Genomic DNA, 24,305 nt, shown 5'->3' on the forward strand with positions numbered 1-24,305 from the left:
ACCTAATTGTCACTTATGTCTTGGTGATTTTCTTTTGTAGTCTATCCTGTTTTGGGCCATTTAGCTTTTTGAATATGTGTCTTCTATTCTTTCATGATATTAGAGAAGTTTTCTTTCAAGAACTCTTTGGCAATATCACCACAGACTTTTCCTTCTTCCTGTCTGGAACTACGATCAAATGTAAGTGAATCTTGTTGATATTTACCTACTTTTAAGTCCACAGTTTAGCACTCTTCTTTGTATGGCTTTAAAAATTATAGCACAAGAACTTTACATTAAGGATAAGGTGGTAGGATTTCATTCAAAACAAAGCCTGATATATACATTTTTTTCCTCTGTATTTTATTTTTAATATTTATTTTACTCATTATTTTATCATTTTAATTTTTTTACAACCATTTAATTGGTAAGTAATTTACACATATAATCCAATAGTTCAATTATATCATGGAAAATTGTACAATCCCCCCCACATTAATTTAGAGTTTCCTCCTTCTCCCATGGTTAAATTTCCCCCAAGATGATTTATGCAATCAAAATCCTGTATGTTATCTTAAATACATTAATTTTTAAATGATGTTAATAGTTTTTCATCTTGTGGTAGAATATTAGTGCAAATTTAAAATTTTACTTTCAATTTTACTTATTTTAAATCATTTTATTAGGGGCTCATACAACTCTTACCACAATCCATACATACATCAATCGTGTAAAGCACATTTGTACATTCACTGCCCTCATCATTCTCAAAACATTTGCTCTCCACTTAAGCCCTGGCATCAGCTCCTCATTTTCCCCCTCCCTCACCACTCTTCCCTCTCTCACGAACCCCTCATAATTTATAAATTATTATTTTGTCATGTCCATTGCAAAAATTTCTTTATCAAAATAAACTTTACCGTAGGTATAAGTAAATTTTCCCAACAGAAAATAGCCCTTCAGCTGCTATTAACGTAAATTTCTTAACATAACTTAAATGACAATAATTGGTTTGACATTTAAAAGCAAAAAAATAAAATCCTATAGCATCATGTACATTACTCCCTAACACAGACTTTGAAAGAACTAGAGATACTTTATAGAAGCCTAATTGACTTTGAAAAGGCACATGGGTGTGGTTTTTTGTTTTGTTTGTTTGTTTTGCTTTTACCTTCTGGAAAATTTGCTATCCCACTCTGCTTCTATTACATAGATGGCAAAAAAAAAAAAAAAAAAAAAGAAAAGAAAAAGTAGAAGAAAAACTTTGAGGAAGAACATGACCTAAGAAGGGAAAACCCCTACCACAGTCAGAATAGTCCATTTGTACCTAACTGTACAATAAGAATAATCTGTTTCCAGAAATGTACTCCTGAACGTTCCCCATGTGTTTGTGGGAAAGCTCTATCTTCTGCGGCACTAGTGGGAGGAGACCAGTGTGAGTCAATAGAAACAGCACAATGGGAAATATTAACTTTGGTCCACTTGTCACATTGCCCAGAATCGGTTGGAAAACCCAACATGTAGATTAAAAAATATCTTCATTTGTTACTTTATTATTAAACTGATATAGCTATTCTGCTCTCATTTTCTGGTTCCCCACTGCAATACTTGGCATGGAAGTGGACATACCTAACCTCCTCTTGCTTCCTGTTGCCAGGAGGCAGGATCCTCCATGGTCCATCCTTCTTAACCTGTTCTGCCACCAACCATTTCCCCCACGCCACTCTGCATCACCTGCTGCGATGACAGCACAGAACTCAACAGACAATACAGACAATTAAGGGGATTTATTATGGAAGTTAATTACCACAAGTCAGCATTAGCAAACAGGAAAGATATAGTCGGTCATTGGCATCCTCAGCCAGCAGCTAACTCCCTGGTTGTTAACCTCTGAGTCACATGGTAGTCAGTCTCTCTCCGGTTCTTAGTTTCTCAGCCATGTGGTCCCTTGGTCTTTGTTGCCATGAGCATGGAAGCTAGCCTAGCTGCCACTCTGTCCCACAGTCCAATGGGGTTTGACCAGATGAAAAGGTACCCCATAGTTCTGGTGTCGCCCCTCTGAGCCCCCATGTCACAGTTTGTGATGCATCTATTAGTCTCAGTAGCTTCTGTCCCCTCAGACAGAAATTTTAAATGTCTTCTTCCAAGGTCCTCTAGGTTTTCCCTTCTCTGCTCTTTGAAGATGCCTCATCCTTACTGCTAGGTGTGTGTGTGTGTGTGTGTGTGTAACAGAAGAAACCAATCCTCTCTCTTCGTGTTACATACTCCGTATGCAATCATTCCGTGGGCGTTATAAACACTTGGGTCGAAGAGCCATATTCAGAAACTCACTCCACCACATTTACCTTTTCAGGGAACTCTTAGTAAGTTCTTCTATTGTGTTCTGTCGTTTTTATCTAATTTCAGTTTTTTGTACCTTCTGTTGCAATTTTCTGTTCTTTTTAGATTCATATTTTGTTCTTCCTTGTTTTTCTTAATTTTTTTCATTTTATTGTACTTCTCTTTATTATATTTTAAAAAATCATTTTATCAGGGGCTCATACAACTCTTATCACCATCCATACATACATCTTTTAGCTTTGGTTTCCCCTCAGTCCTTTAATTATATCCATTGTTGAACTGGTTTCTTCCATTTTTCATCATGTCATCATCCTGAGATGAGCACTTTTGCACGAGCCTTTAATCCTCTGATCTTTGAGTGCCTTGTGAATTTTTAGGTGGAGCACTGAATTTTTGAGAGCATTAACTTCCTGTGTTCCCTAGCATATGATGTTCTTGCCCGCACTACTACTTGCAAGAAACTCTCAGATGAGCAGAACCTTCAGCTTTGGATCACCATTTCCTCCTTCTCTCCGTGACTGCTCCTTTTCTTTCCCTGGCTTGACTGATATTTGATAGTTTTAGATCTCATTTTTCACCTTTCAATCTCTTCCAAACACACCAGACAATTCACTGTGATAATCTGCCCATTTGGTAGCATGTTTTTGGAGCCATGTTTTCAGTGGAAAAACCCTCACTCAATGAGTCTTCTTCTGGGCTAGGCGCTGCCCTCTGGTTCTGCCCAGGGGTTCCTTCCCAGCTCTGTGGGGTATCTGAGCTGGGAGTCAGGAGAAGTACAAACAGACTCTCTTCTACTCAGGAGGAGGGGCTTAGCACTCCCAGAGGCACCACCAAGGACCTGCCTGGTTGGTTTCAAAATGCAATAACCATCTTCTCACAATTTCTCATCTTGTGTGTTGTGGGGTGGGGGTGGTAGCAGGGGAAGACCACAAATTCAAATACATGTTATAAACCCCAAACTCAGTGTCATGGAGTTGATTACGACTCACATCCACCCTATAGGACAGGGGAGAAATGCCCCATGGAATTTCCAAGACTGGAATTTTTTTTTCTCATCAGTTTTATTGGCACATAATTTACATATCACACAATTGAGTAGTTCAACCATTCAATCATAGCAAGGGGAATTGTACAATCACCACCACATCTATCTTAGGGCATTCTCTGCCCCTCACCCGCCTCCATGGTTTAATCACCTTCAATGTGAGTTGTGCAATCACAATCGGTTCTGCTGCTCCCTCCCCACACCCGCCCTCATTATCCACTCCTGAAATCCCCTTCTCCTCCGGGTTGTCTACCCCCACCCCTGAAGCCCCTATAACACTTTGTATCAGCCATTATCATTGTACATCCTGTGCTTCACTGCTGGGAAACCCAACAGTAAACAATGAGAAACAAATTGCAATAAGGCGGTAAGTATAAGATCATATTAGTGTAAAGACAAAATTAGTAGAGGGAGAAGAGGGAGAAGACCCCATCAACATTCAAAAAACCAGGCAAGACATTTCTGTCCTGGAACAATTAAGAAATACTTGCTCCCAGGACAATTTCAGATCGTGTCTTTAGGGAGGTCAATTGGCTAAGTACCATGTTTGGTTCTGCATAATCGAGATTGCAGTGGTCTCTGTCTGATGGTAAGACTGTAACTCTTTAAAGGAGTAAAAATACAAGTTATAGAGACCCCTTTATTAACTCAAAATCAAGACAAAGATAAGAAACTGGCGACGACAAATTGTTTGGATGAGATCATACTGGTGTCTGAAGGATTCACAGAAACATGTCTAATTACAGGAGATGAAAAACAAAAGAAATACATCACAAAATCCGGATGATGGCAGATAATTAATCACAGTCACAGGCAGGGTTATGGAAGTGGGATATGCCCACCGTGGTCAGTATATGCCTCCTTTTCCAGAGTTGAGAAGTTCACAGGATTGATTCTGGGGCCCTCTGACCGCTTTTGTTAGGATCCATTGCCTTCAGCTGCTGTTTCCCTAACGTGCACATCCAGGCCCATCCCTGAGGTCATTTTGCCCTGCCCAGGACTGTCTACTTGGGTTTTAGTAATCTGCTTTCAAATGCACTCTGCCTGAGGGCAAAGCTTATTATGCTGCTAGTAAATCGTCAGGAAGAACTCAATGCAGGCTGAATTTATTTCAAGACTCAAATGGATCTCCCAAAAGGGTTTGGGACTCCCAAGTTTTCTGTAAGCCAAGTGCTCAGAATCGAGCCTCGGAAGGCACAGTGGTTATGCACACACTCCTGTGCTCACAACAAGGCCAGCAATTTGAAATGACGAGCGGCTTCACAGGAGAAAGCTGAGGAGGTGTTCTTTTTTAAACATTTTATTAGGGGCTCATATAACTCTTATCACAATCCATACATATACATACATCAATTGTATAAAGCACATCTGTATATTCTTTGCCCTCATCATTTTCAAAGCATTTGCCCTCCACTTAAGCCCTTTGCATCAGGTCCTCTTTTTCCCCCTCCCTCCCCGCTCCCCCCTCCCTCATGAGCCCTGATAATTTATAAATTATTATTTTGTCATATCTTGCCCTGTCCGATGTTTCCCTTCACCCACTTTTCTGTTGTCCCCCAGGGAGGAGGTCACATGTAGATCCTTGTAATCAGTTCCCTCTTTCCAACCCACTCACCCTCTACTCTCCCAGTATCGCCCCTCACACCCCTGGTCCTGAAGGTATCATCCACCCTGTGCCTCCAGCTCCCATATGTACCAGTGTACATCCTCTGCTCTACCCAGACTTGCAAGGTAGAATTCGGATCATGGTAGAGGGTGGCGGGGTGGGGGGTGGGGGGGGAGGGAGGAAGCATTTAGGAACTGGAGGAAAGCTGTATTCTTAGTCAGTGCTACATCGCACCCTGACTGACTCATCTCCTCTCCTAGACCCCTCTGTGAGGGGATCTCCAGTGGCCGACAAATGGGCTTTGAGTGTCCACTCTGCACTCCCCCCTTCATTCACTGTGGTAAGATTTTTTTTTTGATGATGTCTTATACCTGATCCCTTCAACACCTTGTGATCGCACAGGCTTGTGTGCTTCTTCCATGTGGGCTTTGCCCCTAAAGGTTTTCTGTCCCTAAAGATTTCTGGTCTCAGAAACCCACAGGGGCAGTTCTATTCTGTCCTTAGGGTTGCTATGGGTCAGAGTTGCCTCAGTAGCAATGAGTTTGGTTTTTAGTTTTTATTTGAAACTTTTCTAATCTTCTAAAAATAAACATAGTCTAGCTCTTTTTCCTTAGAAAATTAATGATTTAATATTTTATGGATATTTGTATATGTAGTATAGTACTTATTTATTGGTAAAGTATAATTTATTTATTTCATTATGAATAGCTAGGTATTTCAAACCTCCAGTACTAACTTTCTTTTTAAGTTTTGTGAACTCTAAATAGAAGTATAGCTAGATTAATAGGAAATGTAAGTATTAAAAATCGTGAAGTCTAATTATATTAAATGTAACACAATATCATTTTGATGCCAAAGAATTAGCTAATGTATAATGATTTACACCATTCCTATCCTACCCTCCTGTTGTTGGTTACATCTTTGGATGTTTGGGTTATGAAAACATAGCTTATAAACATTTTTTAAATATCAAAGCACAGACCAGAAGTATCTTTCAAATATAATTTTAGAATTTTATTAAGCAGTGAACTCATTCATCAAAAGGCATCACGCATTGTTTGTTTTAGAGAGAATACAGAACAGCTCATATCCTTTACTTAAAAATAAACTTTTTTTTTCAAGGCAATTATCTTCTTTTCAGTCCAAATTTTTATTCTCTGGTATTCAGCAGGACATCAGTTCCAATGAGCTTTTATTTTGCCATGTTGATCTTGAAATTATTATTCACTCTTTTTCTATCTGCCTCTGAAATGGTGGCATTTCAAACTTTTTCCCACTATAGCTCTCCCGGGGTAAATGTCACTTTGATTCTCAGTAATAGCTCCTGTGATGTTTGAGTGCAAGGCGTGCAAGTGGCGAAGGACACACTGATTGGAACCAGTCACTTCACTTCACACTCCAGTGCTGGCACCGACTAGCATGTGACCTTGGCCAAGTTGCTTTCTTCTCGGTGCCTCAGTTTTCTTGCCTGTAAAACAAGCATAATAACGGCACCTACCTCAAAGGGGAATGATGAAAAATAAGTGGGCTAGTGTCTGTCAAGATCTTACAACTCTGCCTGACAGATCATGTATTATGTAGATGTTTGTGTTATTAATTTGAAATCTGTTACGTCCCTTTAACATGCTAACAAAATCAAATAGTTAAGCAAATCTCTATTTTTCCCCCTTCACTGGTATATTAAATAACTTTTAAAAATTACTATGACTTTCAATGAACAGGGGGAAAATTTTTTACTTTTGAAACAAATAGACAGTTAATATGCCAACTTCCTCATTTAATTTTTGGTCTTTCCCACTGATAATATTAATCTATATTTTGATTGAAAAAAGTTTCACCGTGACTCATCCTTGAAGTTGGGAAATTCAGCTTTATTTGTGAGTTTACCAGAGGTTCTCGGAATGATCTCGCTTAAGACTGTGGGAAAAGGATGAGGCTGAGCATAATGTATTAACAATATGTGTTGAAAAATACGGTCCTTGTTGACTGTATACAAAACACAAATTTCTAATAGTCCTTAATGGCATTCCTTCCTCTGTGGATTACTTAGGAAATGCTTTCATCTGAATAATCATTCCCAGAGAAGAAAAGTCTTTCAAAATCAATTCACTTTACTCTCTCTCTCTCTCTCTCTCTCTCTCTCTGTGTGTGTGTGTGTGTGTGTAAGAGAGAGAGAGATTATTGTGAAATACTGAGTCAGAAAAGCACATGCAGAGTGTAATTAAGTAACATAATTTGAAGGTAGCCATGGTGTCTAATTATGAGAAATTCTCTTTGTGTTCTTGCTTTTCAACAGATTGTTTAAAAAATAATATGATAACAACAATGGAGATCAAATTCAAAGACTAAAGGAAACCTTATTGTAAAACTAGATTTTCACTCAAATAAAATCCCACTGAGAACTCTATTTGGATAGTTTTGGAAGAAATAACTCTTTTATTCAATCAGTGGAATTGTCTAAATTCATAAAGACACAGAATAGTTTTAGCTTAATATTTGGCTCCATTCTCATCTACTTCATTTTGGATTGGAGCCATCCATAAAGTGAATTCTTCTCACTGCTATCATAGCGCTTCTATAGGATAGCGCAGAGGGACGTCTCTGGGTTTCTGAGGCTGTATATTTGTCCATCCAAAAAGAAAAAACAAACCCAGTGACATGGAGTCCCATTCCAATTTATAGTGACCCTATAGGACAGGGTAGACCAGCCTCTTCAGGTTTCTAAGATTTTAATCCTTTTTTTTGGTGCCAAGAGCCTCATTTTCCTTCCTCAGTGTGGTAGGTGGGTTTGAATTGCTGATCTTAGAACTACACCACCGGGGATCCTAAGTGAATTCTTAGTAGGGGTGAAGTAAGAGAATGCTTAGTGCTTTCTTTAGTGAAGCAGTTTTCAACCTGGATGTGCGGCGTGTGGCATATACATATTTTTCAAAGTATAATCTCCACTTACCCATCCCCTTGTAGTATGGGTAGGAAGGTTTTCCTGGTGATTCTGAATTCTCCAATCACTCAGTTACGGACTTGCATCTTCTATTTAGAATCAACTTTTTAGAGACTGTGAATAAATTAAATTTCTGAAAGATCCATTAGCGTTCTAGAAGAGTCTGTTAATTTCCAGCAGAGCTTAATAGAAGTCTTTTTCTTCTCAATCAAGATTGGCCCAGACCCAAAAGAGTGAGTCTGAACAAACGCAATTTTACTTGTGTGTAGTCTTGAACTAGGACACAAGGATGCTGGCTGGCACTGTGCTCTATGGCGGCTGGGATGGGGAGATTTTGTTTTAATGTGTCAAGGTGTGGGGTTCAGCTAACCTTGGAGGCGAAGATCAGTTCTGTATAAAAAAGGACACACACACATACACTCCTTTGTGTCAGGTGACAGCCTTTCCTGAGAAATATCATATTTATCTTGTGCATGAGCTACCTGTTGCAAGTAACTCTCAGACATGAACCCTTGCCATTACATGGTTGCTTTGCTCGCCTTCAGTTTTCATGTCAAAAGAGAGGTATCTTTTTCTGACAGTTTAATACAGTATTTCTTAGGATTCGTGTCGAGAAAGCTATTTCCCTTTACATGCAAACCTACAGACTCCAACACGATGAAAACACTCCTGACAGTGCCATGAAAAACTGGTCCTGCGAGGTGATAAAGGGGGTAAAGTGAGGGTCTGCTTTGAGGACAAAAGAGGAAGGCTCGGGGCCCCCAAAGCTGCTCCCCACACAGTCCAACCAGCTGCGGCTGGTGTCAGTTTGAGAAAGGGACCCCCCATCAACCATCAGCGCCGGCCAACACATATCAGATGGGCAGCACCTCCCAAGGCCCGGAACTGTGTCAAAGCGGGTATCTTTTAGCTCATATATTGATTCCAGGAAGGGAGTCTTCTTTTAAATGGTGTTGGTGAGAGTTTTGCATTGGCACTATTCTAGTTTGTAAGCCAGTTAATTGTGTGTGTGTGCTTCTCTTTTACATATGGATTTGACTAAAAGGCTCCTCTAGCTTCCTCTTACTGTTAATTACATATATGAAGTTAATTAACATGACACTCCCAAGAATTTATTATTCCCCCCCCCGCCCCCCATGAGTGTTACTCTGGACAGATTCGTAGTGTGTTAAGCAAATGAAGTGCCTAAAGATATTCTTCCTGTTGGAATTCAGAGTGGAAATGGCCTTTTCCTGATTTGGGAAACGAGAGGGTTAAAGATGAAGCAATTCTCTCAGCAACCAGAGGTCTGAAGCCTTCCTTTCTGCAGAGTATTCTCCATGTGACTTCGAATGAATGATTCAAGTGAAAATGTTTTGATTTTCCTTCGCAACCCTAATGGTGTTAAAAACCAACCAATCCAATGTTCCCGCTTGTTTTAATTAGCATCCAGGTAGCTAGCGGGTGACATCTGCTATGACTAGTTGTAAGCAACCTCTCTTTGAATGTAAGACCTCATCAATGTCAGGAACGGCTTGGAAATCATCTCAAGCTGTGAATTGCCCCCAACAACCCGGGATGCACATTTAAAAGCGGTTTTATTTGAGAGCATGGATCTAATAAGAAAGTCTGACTGAGAAGACAATTGCATTGGTAAATGGCTCTGCCCAAGACATCTGCCGTGTCATTTCAGAGTTTAAAGCCCACGTCCCAAATCACAGGCCGCTGTTGAGAGCGTCAAAGGATCATTACCTCCGAGAAAGGCACAGAAGTCCTTAAAAGGGTCTGCGGGTTCCTGCGGTCTTTCCCGGCGTGCGCGCCCGCCCGCCGCATCCCTCTGCTCCCCAGCTGCCGGCGGCGCGCAGCCGCCTGCAAACTGCTCAGCTGTTGACAGGCGGGCCTGCTGAGAACACCGGTTAAATATAGCCCGGCGAGCCCAGCTCCGCACCAGGGCCGCGCTCCCACAGCGTGTGGGGGGAGCCGACGAGGAGACACCTGATCTCGGCACCCACCACCCCCTAGCAACAGTTGGGAAAACTTTTAAACAAAAGTTTGGGTGGGAGACACCCATTGACTCTGCTGAGCCCAGTCCAGGGAGACGCAGCCGCGTCCCCCTCGCTCCTCAATTTCCTGCATGACTTCAGCTATTGGCTGGTCCTAGGAGAGAGAGTGGGAACGGCTCTTTCCTCTGTGTTCCTTTGGGCTGGAGAGTTTTCCAGGACTCCAGTCTGTCTTGGGCTGTGGGACAAGCCACTGGGTTCTTCAAAGGGGACGCTGCCTCCAGAGAGGACACACGCCTGGTGAGAGAGCGGCCGTCAGGTAAGACCAGCATCCACAGTTACTAGCACGCTTAGGACATCTGTTTCCACAAGAAGAGACTTTCTCTGACTCTGCTGTCTGCTTCCTTTCATTCTTCTGTTATGCTGGATGGCACACATGGAGGGATTATGGGGATCATTGGACATTGACATTTCAAAGCATCCGAAACACCCCTCCAGAATTTTACCAGTTCCTTTTTTAAACACAGATTATCATGATGTTTTAATAGTCTTTAAAAGATGTCTGCCAACTGATCGCTCCAGGCAGGTAGAAAAGTATAGCCAAAGACAGTTGGACAACTTCGGTTACAATGAGAATATCTAACAGTCGGAGGGATGTTTTCCGCAGAAGGACAAGAACTTGCATTTATGCGAGGCTCTTGTGTGGTGGAGAGGGGGAAAGTCCCTTCTGGCGTGTGTCCTGCTGGACTTTTGACTTGCTGCGCTCTGTGTCTCCCTGAGCTGGATGCTCCGATTACACGGTACACCTTGTGCTGGTTCTGACCTCATTACATGACAGTTGCCTTCAATGCTTCTGACGAGGTACAAAATAAGCCTGGGATGAAATCACTGCTTTTACAGTCGTTGAATAGAAGGCCACGGACAAATGTTATATTGGTATTTTAAATATATACAAGTTGAGTAATTCCTTGCTGACAGATTCTGGTTTTGAACTAACAGTGAATTTGTGAGGGAAAAAATAGTAATTTCTTAAGTTGTGTGTGTGAGTGTGTGTTTGCTATAATTTGAAAGAAACCCTTTTTAATCTAATGCTACAACATCTCTTCTGAGGAGATGAGTTATCATTGGATGTTATCTGGATTAGAGTGATCAATTTCCTGTTGAATCTGACAAAAATTATTGCTTTGAGCTGCATATGTGATTAGACTCAACACCTGATTGTCTGTAATTGGATTAGATTTGCATATGAAGATTTCTCCTTTAAATGAACATGGTATTTAAATGAACATGCTAATCTAGCCATAATATTAACGAACAAAGAAACACAGTTTAAAATAAATTGTTTAGGTCGAATTTGTCAGCTCATATGATTTACCTAAGACCGGATCTGGAAGAATTTTCTGATGATAAACAAGAAAGCATAAAGCCTTTCAGCAAATGTCGACATTTCAAGGAAAACTTATTTACCGTGTTGTCAGGAAAATGAAATAACATATAGATTTCAGGATATATTATACTCTGGTTGCTTAGTTTGTTTATAAACTGATGGAAGCCTCTGACATCTTGTTATTTCTAATGAATAAATTCACACGATAGTGCAAAATACATCTGGTAACCTGGTATCAGAGATTGACACTCTTGGGGCTTTGGTGAAGATGAAAGAGCTTTCAAAGATTTCTTTTTGTTTGTTTTAAAAATTAGAACCAAATAGTTTACATTTTTCTTTTTTTAATTTAGAAGGGGTCACATTGTTGGCTTGCAAATGTACATGTAGAGCCTAGATCTACCATTTGTTCTAGGCATACAGTTTCTTTTTGAGTCACTGGGAGAGTGTGTATGTAACTGAACACAGAATCTGGGCTTGAGGGAAAGCCATTTTTCTTCATGAAGTTTTGAGTATCATTATTTATCCTCATGGTAGTAAATTTACCTTTTAGAATCAAGAACAGCTGAGATTAAATCATCTGAACAACCAAGCTCTCTTTGCACAGTACAAATCTATTCTTCCATTGGGCCTTGGATGAAACTTCCCCCATTTCTCTTCCTCACAAGGGTTCTTATTTCCATTGCTATGTCTCCAACCACTTTAAGACCTATTCCCCTTACCCTTGGTCTGCCTTGTGAAAAGGCTGCTTCCCTCAACCTCACTCATTGCCATCCAAACTTTGCATGTGACGACGAGATGAATTTTCTTAAAGCAGTCCCATGCATGTCTCTCCATTCTTCAGTTATCTTCAGATCCTCTTAGTTGATGCCAAACACATTGGCTACGTATTTTGAAGACATTTCATCATCTGGTTCCTACTTAACTTTTTCAGTCTTCACTCCCACTACTCAATAACAAAGACTCTTGGCTTCAGATAATACTAAGTTATTGGTTATTTCTGACATACATTCACAACACACGTTGTGATGCTCACAATCTCATGTCATCCTCCCTGAATGGGATACCTTTCCTCCTCGGTTCCTGTCGAGCCTCTGTACGATCTAGATCAGCGTCCTCTACATTTGAGAGAATTTCCCAGACCATACATATAAAAAGTGATTCCTTCTTAATTTAGTTTTAAGACACTTTGGCCAGGAGTTGCCTAGTAACATTCAGAACAAATTCATGAACTCCATTGACAGCAAGTCATTGCTGTAAGCACCACTTGGCTTTGGAGCTTTCCAACCCATGTGCATTGTGGATGTTTTATTAGCATTTGTGGCTTTCAATGCCTGGCGATGAGTATGTGAGAAGATATGCACAAATATAAGATCAAGCAAAGCAATGGTAATTATAGCTAATAGCCTTTTCTCTCAGATTTCTCAAAGAGAATCTTTCCAGTTTGGTCAACATAGAAAAATTACTAGTAATTTTAATTACATTCATGGATTTGATTAAGGAGGTGGTGCAACAAGAATAAAACACAAAGCAAGGGTATCTCAAGCCAAAAAATAAGCCATTGTATAGGTACCTAGATCTCTAAATATTATAACTTCGATACTTTTATCAACTTTGGTATCATATTCTATTTGTGTCTTTGGTATTATTGATAAAATCATGGCCCATTTTGGGGGGTTCATGGGTTAGAACATTGTGTGTCTGACCATGAACATTAAATATTTAAACATCATGTTATGATCCTTTAATCTTTCCTAAATAGTAAAAAAAGAGACATTTTAATCGTGTATGACACCTGTACTTTACTTTGTGCGATAAGTCCTAACTCATGTTGCTGAGTCAATTGGTTCTGTGCTAGAAAAAGGAAAGCCTGTCTTCCTGTTGTACTATGGCTGAGGAGGTTACGTCACTCTTCTAAATTGGTGTTTTACACGAATCACTGTGGGCGTTTCCCAATGAAACCTGTGAAGGATTTGATGTATTCAGCAAATAGTTGTTTTCCTGTAGTTATACTTTTTATTTGTTCTTTAGACATGAAACTTTGCTGTAAAATACACATTCTAAAGGAATGCCCCTCATAGTTTTTCTTTTTCGGAAGATGGGCATTTCTTCCTAAAGAAGGTAGTTTAAGAAATAGGACTTAAAAAAAGAAAGAAAGAAATAGGATTTCACAAAGACTGTTCAGTGCATATTTCATTCATTTCGCTCACTCTTTTTATTTCTGTAAACATGTAAATTTTAGAAAAGCAACATGGTGGCATGTGAAGGAACAAGCTTAGGTTAGGTTGAGATCAGCATAAAAGCCTACAAGAGAAAGGATTGGTGACATTTTGTCTTATTTTTAAAATAAGACCTAAAAGGCAGGAAAAATGTACTACACCCATTATTTTAAGTATAGATAGCAGTGAAGATGTAACAATAGGGTGCATTCCTTGGAGGAGGGGGGATGAGCGGCTAGTAGCATAAACAAACCAGATGATCTGGTTTTGACAAATTACTTTCTGTGCCTTCGTTTCCTCATCTGGTAAATAAGGACAGTGCTACCTTCCCATCGGGAGGTTTGTATCTTTTGTTTTTCTGTTGTGTGTTAACAATAAACACCACAAAATAAGCAACAATTCAACAATTTATAAATGTACAATTCAGTGCTATTGGTTACAGTTTTTTAAGTTGCGGAAGCATTCTTGGTACCTTTTTCTAGATTATTCCATCACCAGAAACGTGTATTCAACACACCCTAAGCAAAAACTCTTTCTTGGCCCCTTCTACCAGCGTTGTTTAGATGAGTGAACACTATGGGAGTTGCCTGGTACGTTCTTCAATAGATTGAAGCAATTACTGCATTATTATGACACCTTAAATGTCATTATTTGGTTATTGCTATCTTTGGTGAACATGAAATTGTTAGGTACTGATTGTGAACTCAACGTCATATATCAGAGGAAAGGCAAAAAAAATACATTGTTTAAATTTGGAACCCTGTTTGGGACATACTTTTCTGCTGGGTACACTGCACAGACAGTTTGAACGGCAGCCAGTAACAGTGTGGAATTTATGTTTCTAACCCCCCTTATCACTCAGCAGTCTCCTGTCTTATCGAGCCATTCCTAACAGGGTTAAGAAATCACCACAGCATAGATTGTGCTATGGTTTCTATATTTGCGCTCGGAGATAAAGCAGGTTCGTGTACAGCCTGTGGGTGTCTCTTTTGCAGATGACTGGCTAATGTAAAGCAAGAGAGATCTCTGCTTCCAGGGAGGGATGCGTTATGAGATTTATCATTCTTTATTTCCTTCCTTAGCTGCTTTGTTTTGTTTTTCACTAACCTAGTAACAGATAAAAATGAAAAGACCAAAATAGGTCATCTCACGCTAGCTTCAACCTTCATAAATGGAAATGAATTCTTACTCTTCATGACCTTAATCCTATTCATTTTGTTTGGAAACATAACCAGCCAATTAAATCCCAAGGAAAATAGAAATAGGAGTGAAGTATCATAAGGACATCATATGCACATTCTGGGATGGTTGACACTCTGTATTAATTTAAATATATATACACATGCACACAATTGAAGGTAGGCAAAATGTATGGCTATAAAAATCCTAGAAACCTTTAATGGACAAAAATGTCAAAGCACGAAGCTATTGTTTCCTGACGTATCCAGGCCTACACACATCTGAGGGCCGTGTTTCCGCCTTTCTAACCTCTCCCAGTCCCATGCTGTAATTGACACCACACCGAAACAGTAGTGTCGGCATTCTCAGCGGACTCGGCTCATGGTCCTTCTAAATCTTGCGTTTAGGGGATTAAAAAGCAGGTCGAAAGGGCAAGATCAGGCTTGTAGGATGGATGGGGTCCGGTTTCCCAGTGAAATTCTCATAGCCCTCACTTCCCTTGTAGAATGGGCAAAGGCTTTATCCTGATGGAAAGAAGTTCCTTGGCTCAACTTCACAGGTCTGTTCCTCATCAATGCGGTTTTCAATGTTCTTAAACCGTCTTCAGAATAAGCCCCTGTGATTGTCCTGCATGCGTCCAAAAGTCTATCAAACCACTCCTTTGGGGTTCCAAAGAGCAACTTTCATAACCTTCTGAACTCACCTCCGGGCTTTGGGTTAGTAGATCTCCTAGGAAGCCAATTTCAACTAGATCTCTTTTTGAAGGCACCATAGCAAGACTAAGACATATTATGGAGAGATATTATGGAGACAGGCCTTGTTTGCAGTAATCCTTTGACCACAGAGATATGTTTAAATATCTTTTGCTTTGAATAAACTCATACACGTGTGAACTGGAAACCTAATAGCAATACCTTTGGACTTACTCTAGTGTGTACACACACATACCCTTATGCCCATGTATGTACGTATATATTACACACCTTACACCTTGTGTGTATGTATATATTCATCCTTATAAGTGGAAGTGTCTTATTCAGGGGTCCTCAAACTATGGCCTGCTGGACACATGCAGCCCACTGAGGAAATTTATCTGGCCCACTGGGTGTTTTTGCCCCATTTTGTGTTTTACTTCAAAATAAGATATGTGCAGTGTGCATAGGGATTTGTTCATAGTTTTTTTTAACTATAGTCTGGCCCTCCAACGGGTCTGAGGGACAGTGAACTAACTTAAAAAGTTTGAGGGGTGCTAATAAACCTGATTAAGAATAGCTATGATTCAGATTTGTCAGTTTTATGCCCCCCCCTACTTGAAAGATTGACTTTCTGAAAGATAAGGCAGGTTGATTTTTAGATCTGTTAATTTTGAGTGCAAACTTGGTTTTAGAAAGGAAGGAAAAAAGAGAAAGTTAGAAAGAGCTTCTTCTGGTTTTACAGAACACATTTCAGAACATCTCAAGACACACAAGATCTAGGGCCCAGGAGATATAGGCTCCTCAGGAAATATAGTGGATTATGCTCCTCTTTTTCCTTAAATGGCCACTCTTCCTCCTCAGCTCTGCAGAGACGGGGAAAGGCTGCAGGCAGAATAGATCGGTCTGCGGTGGTAGCTGAGGAAGGTGTTTCAAAGGCCAGGCAGCATGTGTGGAAGCACATAAGAATAAGACAAGTTGAATTGAGCTGCTGACCGGCTGATTGCAGAACTTGAGAAAAGCTCAGCAGAGAGTGAAAGAAACACATTCAACCAGCATCTTCTGCTTCTCTGGCCCGGCGCACATTGCTTGAGCCACAGCGGCACTCAGAAGTCAAAGGTTTGGTTCCCTTTCCTTTTTTGGGAAATGGTGTCTATGTGGAGCATCTTGAATGATTTATGCGTTTCTGGGGACTGTGAAAGACAGACTAAAAGAGTTCTTAATGCTATTGCAGATTTTTTTCAACTTTAGTTGAGCCCTTACATTTCAGGGATTTGTGTATGTGTGTGTGTTGCTTTTTTGTTAAAGTGCTGTCACTTACCTCCTTCACCAAAACGTAGGTGCAAATGTTAAGATTGTTGTTTTACTGTGAAGGACCTGATATATTTAGTTAGGCTTTTGTGATTTTGCAATAAGCATAGCTGCAATCTCAAGTTACTTTGAAGAAAAAAATCTTGCTGCTACTCTTTGTAAGTAAAAGGTATACAAAAGCAACTAAATATATGTGAATATCAGAGTTGGTAACTGTACACTTAAAATAATAAGGTGCTTAAGATTTAAACTCAGAACATGACTTGAGTGAAAACAGTAGACTGCTGACCTCATCAAGATAATCGAGTTACAGGCAACTTGTCTTATCTAAAAGATCTTTGCAAAACTATGGTCTTCCTCCACCCCCCCCACATGAGTCATAGATAATGCCGTAATAGAGATAAATGAATTTTTATATATCCCCTTTAATATGCTTATGTCTTCAGTAACTCATGCTTGGGCTCTGTTTCTCTGATTGAGGCTCCACAGCACAACAGGAAAGAAAGAGGCATTGCTGAGTTCATAATGCTATTTCAGTGTGGCAGCCTAAGTACAGGAGGAAATGACACCTTGGGCCTGTCTTTGGAACCTTGCAGTTACTGTGACGACAACACACACTAATGGAAAACAAAGATGGTCTGCTCATCAGGGCCTGCCAGGGAGAGCTTGCCCAGCTCAGATTTTTCCTAATTATTCTATAAGTCTTGAAATGCGATCCTGGAGACATTCAAGGCTCTTTGTGTTTCATTAACTGTTGAGTAAGTGACACATGCTTGCAGAGCAGCCTGGTATTTGAACCAGGGAAGGGCTTGACACCTAAGCTGAACGTTCACAGTCTCCCTTCATCCATATCATCTTCTGGATTGGAGACCACCGGACCAACGGCTTTGGTCCCCACCTGTTGTTTGTCCTGGTCCTTAAGGAAGCCAGCTGCACTGGCAGAGTTCACTCCTCAGGGGCCCCTCGCCTTTGGCTATAACATCCCCACCGTCTACGTTCTGCTCATTTCATAGATCGGTGTTCAGCCTCACAGGTGTTCCTACCAACGGCTGAGTCATTTGAACCCCAACTCTTACATAATGATATTGTGTATTGTATAGCTGTATATAGCATATACTGTGCACGTACACATAACCGTTTATATGTTATGTGATGATTAAAAAGAACTAGTGTAGATTGGAGATTTCTATGTGCCGACTACTATACTAAGGACTTCACATGGATGATTTCATTCTCATAATAATCTTTCTTGTCAGTCGGATGTATTTTCAACTCCTAGTGATGTCATATGATAGAACTGCGCAACGGAGTTTCCTAAACTGTAATCTTCATGAAACCACAACAATCCTAGCAGGTATTATTCTTAATCTCTCTTTTGTAGATTAGGCAAAACCCTTTTTTTTTTTTGAGATGTTGAGTAATTTGTGCAGTGGTGGGTTTGCAATTCAAACCCAGGCAATTTGACTGTATAGAGCTCGTCCTTTCAATCCCTTTCTTGTAGTGCAGGTAGTGCAGGTAGTCAAGGAGCACCTCCACCTAGGTGAGATGCTTTAACGAAGGGCAGAGTATGTTAGACTGTAGGTGTCCCTGCAGTCTGAAACAACTCACTAGCAGCAAAAACCAAAAAGATCCTGGGTCATAAAGCTGACTGGAGCTCTTCTCTGGAATCCTGGAAGTAGATCCCAAAGCTCCAGTGGCCGATAGAGATGGACAACTCATGAAGAACTGGGGTTTGGGCACTGGAATGCAGAAACTCTTTCCCAGTTGTCGGTGGACAGTGGAGTATTTGGTTTCTACATTTAATAGTTGCTTCGATGGTAGAGAGTAGTATGGGATATATATACATTTGAGTTCTGGTGGCTGCTACCAGAGCTGGCCTCTGCGAGGCGATGGCATTTTCCGTCTGCTATCTGCTCCTGTTGAGAACTCACAATTTTCTCTAACATTTGGTCATGACTATTCAGCTTGTGAAGTGGGGTGAAGGGACATAGTTTACAAAATATTTTTTCTAGCTGTTGGTAGCAATATTCTTTCAAGAATGGTAGGTATATAAATTGGTTTGAGAGGGCAATGAAGGAGACAAAGTTCCATATTGGAGCTCCCTTCATTTTTGTTTAGGTAATGAATAGTGATCTGGCAACTGGTTCAGTGAGAGATAGATAGATAGACAGACAGACAGACAGACAGACAGACAGATAGATAGATAAATAGCTAGCTAGCTAGAATTTCAAGTAACTAAGAAGTCCCCAAGTTTATCTGATACTTTTCAACCAGTGGTTTTTATTTAGAGCAGTAGCCTCATATATTCTACTGGATATTTTATTTAATTCTTTTACTTTTGTTAACTTAAAGTTTCCTTCTTGCTATTAAGTGTCTTACTATTCGTAAATAATTGGGACTTTTGAGTTTCCAGCCCCGGTGATGCAGTGGGTGAAGCATTGCGCTGCTAAGTGCAAGGTCACTACTGCTCCTAGGGAGAAGAGGCGTTTCCTTTCTATTAGGATTTACAGCCTTGGAAACCCAAACAGGTAGTTCTACTCTGGCCTTTAGGGTTGCTATGAGTCAGAATCAACTCACTGGCAGTGAGTTCAAAAATATACATGAGTCAGAATCAACTCACTGGCAGTGAGTTCAAATATAAATACATACATATATATATATATATATATATATATATATATATATATATATGGTAAAAGGAGTGCAACTCTAATAAAATTTAATGGAGCTGATAATGCTTTGATTTTCTTATTCTATTGGTCAAAAATACTCTTCCGGTGTATTAAGTCTTCTGTTGATCCTTAAAATATTGTACTGGAAGGTGAATGTTTTCCATGGAGTAAACACTTATATCACAATACATATATATCCTCTGAGAAATTTGATTCTATAAGTGGAAAATTTAGTATTTGGTCACAGCATATTTTTCTTCCTCAGCACACAGGTACACAGTTATTACTGGCCAGTGTTCAGGACTTGTAATACTATTTACTCGGTAAGTTAAACATAAATAGGCTATGCTCATGGACTCTTTGTTTTATGATACAGATCCATTGGATCCAAACCAAGGGAGAAAAAAATAAAGTCAGAGATATATTGCATTTCATCCAGTGCTTCTGCTTCACTGACATGATTTCTCTTGATTCCCTTGCCAATAATTATACTCAGAACTTTCCTTTTTCCTCTTCTATCTTTGCATCAAAGGCTGTGGATAATGTCAAAGGAGAGTAGGAGTTGTGTTTGATCTTTTGAGGGCAAAACTTCATTGCTTCACTGGTTGACTTCTGGGGGATATATATATATATATTTCTCATTCAATTAGTATGAATTTCTCTTGGCAACAAAACGAAGTGGTAATTTCCACATTGATCTTTAGCTAATGTTCACTTAAATGAAAGGTATTAACAATTTATCAGGTTCTTTGAAGCGCTATCTAAGGCTGTCTGCTAGATCTGCTGGTTCTTTTGGCACTTCCCTGCCTGTTCTGACGGGGAGCAGGAATGGAGGCTCCGAGTCTCACATTATCAATGATGACATAAGTGGAACCGCCTAGACCCAACAGGATTCCAAACTCACTTAGAACCATGAGATCATTAAGTCGTGATTCTTCACACTCCAGCACACCGATTCCCTTCCAGTAATTTGAAAATGCAGATGCCTGGTTTAATCCTCCAGAGGTTCTGATTCAAGTTGCCAGAGAAAGTGCCCATGCATTGATATGTTTTATAAGTTCCTCTGTTGATCTTAAGGTGCATCCATGACTGAAAGAGAATCAATAGTCTAGCATAACCTCGTCATGAGAGGAGGGAAGCCCCTGGGGAGAAGTCACACAGCTCCCTGAATGTAGAGACAGGTCTGGAATGGAACTCACCTTGGTACTGGGTCCTTCCTTTCCCCGGAAGTTTCTGTGCCTGTGTTTGCCTTAGGATCTTGACCCTTGACTCTTTCCTGGGTTCCTTCCTTGGGCTGTGCCTCAGTTCCATAGAAGAATCAAAGAGATAGTGAGTGGTGGAGTAAGACCAGAACAAATTCAAGTTCCCTGAATCCCCGTCTATTACTCTTGATAGTACGAGCAAGATAAACAATGAAGTAGCTACTGTTGAATGTTTCATGAGTGCTTCCTCTTTGTTAGGTGCCCTGGTGGGGTAGTGGTGACCTGTGGGGCGGTTAACAGCAGCAGCAGTCAGAACTACCAGTCACTTCCGGGCGAAAGGTGGTGCTTTCTACTCCCATAAGGATTTCCCGTCTTAGAAACTCACAGGAGCACTTCTTCCTTGTCCTAAAGAGTCACGATGAGCCATGATTGACTTGACGGCAGTGAGGTCAGTTTGGGCTTGGGTTCTCTGTGCTCAGCAGCACCACAGCCCGTGAGGCACATCCACATGCTCCACGTTTCACAAATCAGAAAGCAGTCCAAGGCCGACAGGAAGCAGCTGGAAGATCTGGGATCTGTGTCCAGGCAATTGGACTTTTGGGCCTGTGTTCTTAATCTTCTAAGCACTTTGCTATTCTGGAGTCAACTTTGGGAATGGACGGTGTTGAATGGCAGCTGCTTCCCTGTTTGAGAATCACGAGTCTTATGTCAGCTGGCCTTGATGCCCTGAGTTCCAAAGAACTGGCCTTTCCCCTTGCTTTTCCTATTTTCCCAATGAAAAGTCTCATTTAGAGTGTTTTCATGTGCTTAAATTTCCCCACTGAGTCTGTTTCTTATGTCCTGTTTTTCCTTCCCCCTGTGGTTCAATCTAATATTCTCTGCCTTACTTTTGGGCGCCTGTTTTCACTTGGCCTTAGAATTCCTAACTGCTAAATCCACTCTCCTATCTAGACTCTTGACATGTTCCTTAGCCCAGTCAACCTGGGGCCCTCATTTTCTCCAAGATTCCTCTGCCTGGCCTTTCATACCCAAACTCACTGCTGCCAAGCCAATTCAGACTTACAGTAACTCTGCAGGACACAAGTGAACTTCTCCATGAAGTTTGCAAGGCTGAAATCTTTATGGGAGCTGACTGCCATACCTTCTCATGGAGCAGCTGGTGGGTTTGAACTGCTACCCTTATGATTTAGCAGTCAAGTACATAACCATTACACCACCAGGGTGCCTTTGGACTTTACACACAACCCCCTAACTTCTCTCATGATATCAGTGACAGGAAAGGATTAATCACTTCCTCTTTCCTATCGCAGTGTTGAAAACAAGCTGGTTTATCTCATGGAACGGATAGGTCAGTAGGCCACTTTTTCTCTGAGAGCCTTTTAAGGTCTGCCTTTTCGGGGAACGTGTATGGAAGGCATCTCTAATTGTGTACGTTTGAAATGCTGCGCAACAGGCTTTATCCTACCTTGAGAAAAGCCTGTGTTTATGATCTGGTTAAATGAACCTTAGAGCACCAGCCATCGAGTTTAGACTCCTGGTAATCTCATGCGTCTTAGAGTGAAATTGTGTTCCATTTGGTGTTCAGTGGCTTATTCCTCCCACTCCCCCCACAGTAGATAACTAGACCGTTCTTCTAATTGGACTTTGGGTGGACTTAACCCTTTTTGCTAACAGCTGAGTGCTTTAGGCCTTTGTACCCTCCAGAGACTCCAGATGAATGGTGTCACGACGTGCGGTGAACTTTGTTTCAAAGCACACTCACCCATTTGACAGAGTAATTCCCCCAAATGGTTTCTAGGCTGTAAATTTTATGGGAAGAGATCACCTTTTCAGTTAGGTGGAAATTATAAGTGGAAAATTCTATTTTCCCACTCTAATATTTTTATTGACATATCTTACTCGTTCCAATATATCGCAGCCCTTCCCATACAGTCCTGTTGTTCAATCCCACTGGGTGGGACCATACAGTCATCAATGCTATCCACTCTCCTCTTCCCCTGCCCCCCCCCCATATGCCCTCAGGAACCCTCGCTCCTGTCAGTGTCTCTGAGGGGGGTCATCTATCTTGATTACCATGTTCTGAGCGATCCTAAATGCATATATGAACATACGTAAGTCTAACAAGACTTATATCACATATGGACCATAATAGCAAGGGGAGGAAACGTAAAGACTAGAGGACAGTCATGTGATCCATCAGGAGTGGCAAATTCCTTAGCACCGACTTTTCTAAGTAATAGAAACCAACCCACCAACCAACCAGTTAACAGAATATAAATAAAGTGATAGAATCATATATGACCTGGAGCTGTTATTAGAATCACCTGATACAACAAAGTGCTTAATAAAACCCAACGTACAATGGAGAAATAGATCTATGTACATATATTTATAGGTTTAGTATTAAGGAAGCAGATGGACATTGGCTTCCACTCAAGTACTCCCTCAATGCAAGAACACTTTGTTCTAATAACCCAGCATTCTGAGATGCTCACCTTCCTGACAAGATCGCTGAAGACAAAGTGTGTGCATAAGCAAATGTGGTAAAGAAAGCTGGTGGTGCCCAGCTATCAAAAGATATAGCACTTGGGGTCTTAAAGGTTTGAAGATAAACACATGGCCATCTAGCTCAGAAGCAATAAAGCCCACATGGAAGAAGCAAACCAGCCTGTGTGATCATGAGGTGTCAATGGGATCAGGTATCAAGCATCAAAAACTCAGAGCAAAAAATCATAATGTGAATGAAGGGGGAAGTGCGGAGTAGAGGCCCAAAGTCAATCTGTAGGCAATTGGACATCCCCTTACCGAAGGGTCTTAGGGAGAAGACGGGCCAGTCAGGGTGTAGTATAGCACGGATGAAACATACAGATTTCAGTCTTAAAGGCTTGAAGGTGAACAAGCGGCCATCTAGCTCAGAAGCAACAAAGCCCACATGGAAGAAGCACACCAGCCTGTGCAATCACGAGGTGCCAAAGGGACCAGGTATAAGGCACCATCATATAAATAAATAAATAAATAAATAAAATATATATATATATATATATATATATATATATATATATATATATATATATATATATATATATATATATATATACCATAGTGAATGAAGGGGGAAGTGCAGAGTGGAGACCCAAAGCCCATTTGTTGGCCACTGGAGATCCCCTCACAGAGGGGTTTAGGGGAGGAGATGGGTCAGTCAGGGTGCGATGTAGTACTGATGAAGAACACAGCTTTCCCCCAGATCCTGGATGCTCCCCCCACCCCCAGCTACCATGATCCGAATTCTACCTTGCAGGACTGGATAGGGCAGAGGTTGTACACTGGCGCATATGGGAGCTGGAGGCACAGGGAATCCAGGGTGGATGATACCTTCAGGACCAGGGATGTGAGGGGCGATACTGGGAGAGTAGAGGGTGAGTGGGTTGGAAAGGGGGAACTGGTTACAAGAATTCACATGTGACCTCCTCCCTGGGAGAGAGACGGCAGAGAAGGGGGTGAAGGGAGACTCTGGATAGGGCAAGATATGACAAAACAACAATCTATAAATTATCAAGGGCTCATGAGGGAGGGGAGGGAGGGCAAAAAAAAAGAGGACCGGATGCAAAGGGCTTAAGTGGAGAGCAAATGCTTTGAAAATGATTAGGGCAAAGAATGTACAGTTGTGCTTTATACAATTGATGTATGTACATGTATGGATTGTGATAAGAGTTGTATGAGCCCCTAATAAAATACAAACATAAATAAATAATAAAA

General features: G+C 40.8%; 1 protein-coding gene and 1 long non-coding RNA gene across 7 annotated transcripts in view; one reads left to right on the forward strand and one right to left on the reverse strand.

Annotated features, from left to right (window-relative positions):
- FILIP1 (filamin A interacting protein 1) overlaps positions 1–24,305 on the forward strand; it is a 307,485-nt gene that overhangs the window by 52,323 nt on the left and 230,857 nt on the right. Inside the window, exon 1 of one of the 6 annotated variants that reach the window (XM_075554875.1) lies at positions 9,314–10,209. The exons of 3 other annotated variants lie outside the window; for them this stretch is intronic. The gene's annotated coding sequence lies outside the window, so the exon portion shown is untranslated. Of the gene's footprint in view, positions 1–9,313; positions 10,210–10,732; positions 10,752–24,305 lie in introns of those variants that run through there. 2 more of the 6 variants (XM_075554871.1, XM_075554870.1) reach the window with 2 other exon arrangements.
- On the reverse strand, positions 6,045–9,979 carry LOC142453507 (uncharacterized). Its single transcript, XR_012785394.1, has 3 exons — positions 9,643–9,979; positions 7,921–8,025; positions 6,045–6,438 (listed from the first exon to the last, which is right to left on the reverse strand). It is a non-coding gene; the product is annotated as an uncharacterized LOC142453507 (long non-coding RNA).

This window comes from Tenrec ecaudatus, chromosome 7 (genome assembly GCF_050624435.1).
Source record: "Tenrec ecaudatus isolate mTenEca1 chromosome 7, mTenEca1.hap1, whole genome shotgun sequence".
Taxonomy (NCBI): domain Eukaryota; kingdom Metazoa; phylum Chordata; class Mammalia; order Afrosoricida; family Tenrecidae; genus Tenrec; species Tenrec ecaudatus.